General features: G+C 31.9%; 1 protein-coding gene and 1 long non-coding RNA gene across 2 annotated transcripts in view; both read left to right on the plus strand.

The window, feature by feature from the left end:
• Positions 1–1,589, plus strand: LOC106776054. The gene is made up of 2 exons (XR_001376866.2): positions 1–92; positions 164–1,589. It is a non-coding gene; the product is annotated as an uncharacterized LOC106776054 (long non-coding RNA).
• LOC106774919 (beta-amyrin synthase-like) overlaps positions 1–7,286 on the plus strand; it is a 15,391-nt gene that overhangs the window by 5,683 nt on the left and 2,422 nt on the right. The window lies entirely within an intron of this gene.

Below are 7,286 nucleotides of genomic sequence, written 5' to 3' on the forward strand. Positions count from 1 at the left end.
GTACGTAGGCCGATAGAGACCCAATTCCCCTTCACCGTGCAGCAAAGTTAATAATCAATTCACAGTTACAGAGTGGTGACTGGCCTCAAGAGGTATTCTCAAATCTCAATCCTTTCAATTTCATTCTATATTCTTTATTTCTACTTCTTTTCTGTTATTGCAGGAGGCGACGGGAGTATTCTTGAAGAACGGCGTGTTGCATTACGCACTATACAGAAATGCTTTTCCATTATGGGCTTTGGCTGACTATCGCACCAAAGTTTTATTGCCTTCCACTTCTGCTTAGCTTCAAATGTTGTCAGCTCTCAAAGACAATTAATATCATACGGAAATAAAGAATCCAGCAATAAAAAATAAAAGAAGTTGATGTTTCAGTTCAGTAATAATAAGCTTGTTCCTTTTCATGTATTCGTAATTATTAAACAGACATTTTCTGTCATTGATTGATTGCATCAGTAAAATACATTGATTGATTGAATGTATAATAAAATTACAGTTTATATTTATTTGGACTTGAAGATAAATTAAATAGATTTAAGGGAAAAGAAAGTGAAGGTAAAAGTGTTTAAATTAAGAAAACTTATTGTAATCGCTCACCATCGCGACAAAGAGAGAAAGAGAGCAGGGCGCCTCTTTCAGAGAACCATGCGAGAGCGCAAGGCACGTCTGAACACAAACCCACCATGGTTTTCCTGCTAGTTCAAGATCGAACCCAATTGTGGTAGACATCTTTCTTATGATCGACAATCATTTAGATCGAGCTCAATCCCCTGTCAGCATGAACAATTTCCCAACAATCAACCTCAATGTCAAATATGTTTCAAGATGGCACGTCTTGCTCTTGACTGCTGGCAGATATTTAATTAAGAAGTACAATCCTCCATGCAAGCCAACAACACCCAGAGATTCAAAATATGGCATAATCATGTAGTTCACATGGGTCACGAGAGGCAATGTTCTTTATAGATGCAATCTATTGAACAAAAATTTGGATTCTTTAGTGATAAACAAAGATCTGATGTTGAAATTCAAACCTCGAATTTAAATGCAGTTGGGGGAGAAGTACTTCTTTCTGATAAACCTCTTTGTTCAATTCCTATGGAACAAGCACTGGTAAGTGGCAATGTAGTTGAAGGCTTGGAGACTTCCGGAAGTAGTTTAGAGGGCTCCTTGGTCATGGTACCTGATTATATTTATGGTTTGCTGAACATAGGAAGGTGTAGTGAAGGTGCATGCTTCAGAGATTTGTCTCTAGACAATGCACATGAAGATACAATTGTGGATAATCTATCTGTTGTAATACATGTGATTCACCAACGGTTGGAATTCAAGATGATTTCCAGTTTTGAGGGCCAAATAATTAGGGTCAGCAAATCTGACCATAGTACCTGTCCTAATTTTCAGAGACTACATATATCGAAAACAATGATGCTAAGGAAAATGAGTTAGCAAACAACGGTAACCAGATGGATGTGGAGCTTTTATTCAGTGGTTTTGCAAGTTTAAGTTCAGTGAATTCTACAACATCATGTATTTTGGGTGAGGAATCACAGATATGCGAAAATGATGATCATGGAAGCTTTTGTCAAGATATTTCTACCATTGACCCAGTGAATAAAAAGGCCACTACTAGCGTAATGCATTGCAATGTTGCCAACAATATTGTGGAGTTAGTTCATCATCCCTTAGTATAGATAACATGGAGAGTAACTTGACTACTGCCACAATATCAGATGACGGTGTACCTGTCAATCCCCAAATAGCTCTCATCGATCTTAAGTGGAAGGAAGCTATGAATTTTGAATATGATGCTCTTATTAAAAACAATGCTTAATAAATGTTTTTATCAAATAATAGAACTTGATTTATTGGTAATCTTAGATTCTTAAACTTAATGCATGGTTATTTATTGAAGATTCAAGGATTTATAATTTGATGAGTTATTATAGACTCAAAGACTCTAGGGAGAGAAAATTTGAGTATGTATATGAGTTGATTCTAACATAAATATGGAATTGAACTGTTTGATAATGCATGATGGTGAATTAGGTGAACTTTAGTATTAACAAATTTTAAACAATCTATGTTACAATTCTTTTTGCACTAACTCTTTGATGAAAATACCAAAAAAAAATTTTGTGTTTTGTGAACTCTATGGTTTAATTGAGTTTGAATACAAGAGTTCTTAAGTATTTTACAAGTCCCTTAAAAAATAACGATATTTATCACTTATTACACTCAAATAGGTGCATTCGTCATTTAGCAAACAACACTAACATGTTATTCTTTAATTGGGCCCACCCTTGCCCAAATAGGTGAGAATCCACAATACAGGTGAGGATCCACACTATTCTTTAACTTGGTAAATGATTGAAGTTATTTTGTTTTTCAGCATCAATTAATTTCAGACATCCTATTATCTTGAAAGTTAGATTGTTTTTTACAAACGCACCACCATTCGTCAATAAACAAGTACCAGGAGAGGGGAGGGTAGAAGGAAACCCACTTGATGCATGGAAAATGGAACAAGTCCGTGGAGCCCATCTTCACAGAGGATATTCTCAACTTCGTAAGTACACAAAAAAAATGGTGAGAAATGAAGAAATTTGAAATAAAAGTTTATGAAAAATAATGCGTAATAGGTTTAATAAATTAAAAAATAATATAATTCATAAAAACAAATTATTGTTTTGTTATTATTATTATTATACTATATGATCGGACGGTTATCCACGTCGGCTTTGCCTGTATAATAAATTGTTTTTTCTTAAGTTTTAGTCTTAAATATAAAGTTTGATTTTGTATGGAATACTATATAGACATTTTTTTAAAGTTATAATTTTCTTATATTATCGTCTCACTATAATTTTCAATAGTTAAAGTTATCTCTCTTATTTAAGATTTAAGTCGTTTTTTAATATAAAATGATCACAAAACTACTTTAACATTTATAATACTCATAAGCTTTCTATTACTTATTTATCTATATCTAAAGTGTAGTTTTTTAAAATTTCAAACCACCTTTTCAAAAAAGTCATAATACATTTTATTACAATCTTTTAGAAAAAAAAAAAGATTATATTACCATAGTTAATAAAAAGTAATAAAGTGAGTGGTTGTAAAAAATATAATGATGGTCAAGCTATCATCGTCTACCTATATTTAAATATCTTTGCAGTATCTTTATTGGCACCGTCATCTTGTAAACCCAATACACGTATAGTTGTATGTCATTTTGTAAACTTGTCATTTCATTTGATGTTGATGATAGCTTGAATGAACACTATATAAAGGGTGCAGCATTCTCCAGTAAGATCAGATGCATCTTGCTTAAGAAAGAAAATGATGATAAAACTGCAGGGTTATGTTAGAAGGGATCGTTAAAGATATATAATCAGGTTTTCTCTTTCTTTTTGTTTTATTTAAATAGTATTTATTTATTTATTTATTTATAATGCAAGAATGTTTGGTTCTCCGTTTCTCTTTTAATATTTGAAGTTCTATTTTCTTTTCGAGATAATGATATTTAGACAATATTTTTTTGACAATATTTAAACATTGATTACGTGTCAATATGTGATTGGTCAAAAATTACTTCACAATAATGTTTATAATTATTATTATTGATTGTGAATAATTTTTGACCAATTACAAATTGACATGTAATCAATGTTTAAATATTGTCAAGAAGATATTCTCTAAATATCATTATCCTTTCCATAAAAACAAAAGAAAATGTTTGGTAGATGGCAAAGTATGTAATGAATAGATATAAAGTGGAGCAATGTTTTGGATATTTTTTAGGTTTTAACATGTTATTAATGATGATATAGTTAAAAAGTTGTTTGTAACAGAGAGAAATAGTAAAACATTTATAGTGTAAAAATGTAATATATGTTAATTAAATTTTATGTTTTCAATGTAATAAATAATTTTTAATAAATTTATGTGGTGATGTTATCCTTAACTTTTAATATGAAAATTAATAGAATTATTTGAATGCATCTTATATTGAAGTCAAGTGATTAAACACACCCGTGAACTCTCCAGTTTCTTCTTTTGTATTATTTTATTTTTTTCCTTTTCTTATCCACATAAGCTATAAATAAAGTCAAAAGTTGTGCCACTGCTCCCGTGAATGAATAGAAAAAGAATATTAGCTTAAGATCCTATTCTCTGACGGGTTCCATTGACAGTCTTTCTAGTTCTGCACAATTTCAACTAATTTTTATCATCTTCATCTAACTCATCTATCCCTCAAATCAAACTTGATTTATCACAACCTTCTGTCGACCAAATCATACCAGTGTCGTCGCCGGACACCATGCTCGCCGACATTGATTCTGATTGGAGGAGATGAGAAGGAAATGAAGCTTTGTGGGTCACTTTTTGGAGAGGAAGATGAAATAGGGTTTGGGCTGGGCAAGCCTCAGTCTTAGCTTCCAATCTTTACATCATGCACCCCTCATTTTGATATACACACTTCCATTATCTTACTTTAAGTTTTAACCTACTTAAAACTTTACACTCTAAAAGAAAATAATAAATAATAAAGGTTTAATAGGTTCGGAGGTCTCTATATTTGGGGATTTGTTTCAATTGGGTCCTCCAATTTTGGAAGTGATCAATTAGATCCCTAATTTTGTCAATTTGATTCTATAAGACCCTTTCCGTTAACTACAGATATCGTCGTGAGTTTTATAAAATGTGGCACTGACGCTTCCAGGTGGGACATTTTTAAGTGCATAGGTGGATTAAAAAATTTTAAAATTATTAGTAAATAAATTAATAAATGAAAATAAATCAATAAATGAAATTATTAAATATTAAAACTATGTTTCCTAATTTGGGATCAGGTAAGTGGTGCTGAAAGAGAGAAGATCTGCAAAATTAGGGTTCTTATTAAATTTCAGATTTTAATTAATTGGACTCTAATTAAAATTCCTAACTTCAAATCAAATTTTCTTAGCCTTAATTAAATTCTCTTTTGATAGTCTAAGTCTGAAAAGGGTAATTTACCCTAATCAGATTTTATTAAGAAAACCCAGCTTCGGATCACGACCTTCTTCTTCCCTTCTTTGATTCAGGCTCACGCAGAAACCCTAGAAGGTTCTCCTTCAGGCAGAGGAAAATTCTTTCCCTTTTCTCTTTTCTAGTTCTGGACAACATTGTAAGGAGGGAAAGCTTTCCTTTCCCCTTCTCCTTCGCGTGGTGGTTGGGATTTTTGTGCAGGTAGAGCAGTTTGGTGCATGTGGCAGCGAAGGCGCGGCGGAGGTTCCTTCTCTCCGTTTTGGGATTGATCTCGTGAACATGGTGAGTTGTTATGCGTTTTGTTTCTGGGTGTTCTCGATCAAGCAGGGGGAAGGTGTTTCTGCTTCGTTTGGGGTCGTGGTGGCTGTTGGTGGCACAAGTGGAGCATCCAGGGTGGTTATGGTGGTTGGCCGTGACAGTGGCAATGAGGGGTTTGGGCTAGTTGGGTCTGGAGGGGAAATCTGCGAAATCGGCCATCTCATCCGGCTTGAGGGGCAACCCATTGACAATAAGCTGCTTCGGCCTTAGCTGATTAGCAAAATATTCTTTCTCTGCTTTCATCCACGAACCCAGCCAAGAACCACGAAACCCAGCCAAGAACCCTAATTTTTCATTTATTAATTTATTTGCAAATAATTTTAAAATTTTTTAATCCACCTATACACTTGAAACTATCCCACTTGGAAGCATCAGCGCAAAAAACTTAACGGTGTTATCTGCATTTAACGGAAAGTGTCTTATTGAATCAAATTAACAAAATTAGAGACCTAATTGATCACTTTCAACACTGAAGGATCCAATTGAAACAAACCCTCAAATATAGGAACCTCCGAATCTATTAAACCAATAATAAAACTACTCAATTAACAATAATATATAAAACTTTATTAATAAAACTATTTAAACAAATTTCTAGGAGAAATACATAAATTAATTAATAATATATCATTAATCAGATATAAACTAATTCATATATAGATAATATTACTCAAAGATTAATGTTGTGTAATAAAATTTACAAATTTAGATAGAACTGGGAAGAGAAGAAAAGAAGAGTTGATGTACAAGATTGAAAAACATAAATTGGATAAAGCAGTAAATAAACAAAATAAATAAATAAAACAAGTGTCTATAACTGTCTCGAAATTTGATTTTAGTCCTCACCTCTTTAGGTTAGGAATCTTAACTATTTTCATGTGTTACAAGAAAAAATTTTATAACAAAGAAAAATTACGAGTGGGAGGGGGAGGTGGGGTGAGATGAGATTAAAAAAATTATAATAATTTATATATAAAGTTAGTCGGCAGAAAATGAATGAATATGCAAATTTTAATTTATAATGGATAGAATGAAAAGTTGAATAAAAAAAAAAGAAAACATTTACCTAAATAAGTATGAACAAGAGAGTGATTATTAGTATTAGAGAAAATAAGTTCAAGTAAACATTGTTATTATGGAGATATTATTATAAAGGCTTATGTAACATCATCTTTTGGATTATAATTATGATATTAACCCTTATGTACTTTCTTTTTACGCATAATGAATACAATTAAGTATACAAGTCTGATTGAGGATTAATATTGAATATGAGACTAGAAAGAACTTAATAGTAAATGCATAAGATCAATAATTTTGACTTCGATACACTATAAATAACTTTGACATTAAATTATTTTGTACATGTTAGATATTATAATTTTATTTTGTTTTATTTTAGTTGATATTATAGTTTTGTAACACAAACGTAGAATGAAGGAAATTCAATGAGATGTGCTATGAGATCCAACACAGCTTGCTAGGATTATTATCTTAAGAAAATATAATTCAAAACTAAAATTTAATCTTACAAGATAAAAATGTTTCGAATATATCATAATTTAGATAACTCAGTTCTATTTTTAGTACATCTTTCAAGTTTTGTCCTCCTTTCTTTAAATTTCGTTTATTTATTATATTTTGTTTTTCTAATAATTTGCAATGAAGAGCACATGGTTTAATGAAGTTTGCATTGAACAAGACTATAAGTCCAGTTAGAAAGAAGGTAACACAAAATTTGGTAATTAAAATGCACTTACGAAGAAGGGTGAATGCACTGTGCAGCGAAAGAGAGAAAAAAGATGTGGAGATTAAAGATAGGAGAGGGTGCGGAGAATCCACACCTCTTCAGCACAAACAATTTCGTGGGAAGGCAAGCATGGGAGTTTGATGCAGAGGCAGGAACTGCTGAGGAACGAGCCCAAGTTGAAGCTGCT

This window comes from Vigna radiata, chromosome 10 (genome assembly GCF_000741045.1).
Source record: "Vigna radiata var. radiata cultivar VC1973A chromosome 10, Vradiata_ver6, whole genome shotgun sequence".
NCBI lineage: Eukaryota > Viridiplantae > Streptophyta > Magnoliopsida > Fabales > Fabaceae > Vigna > Vigna radiata.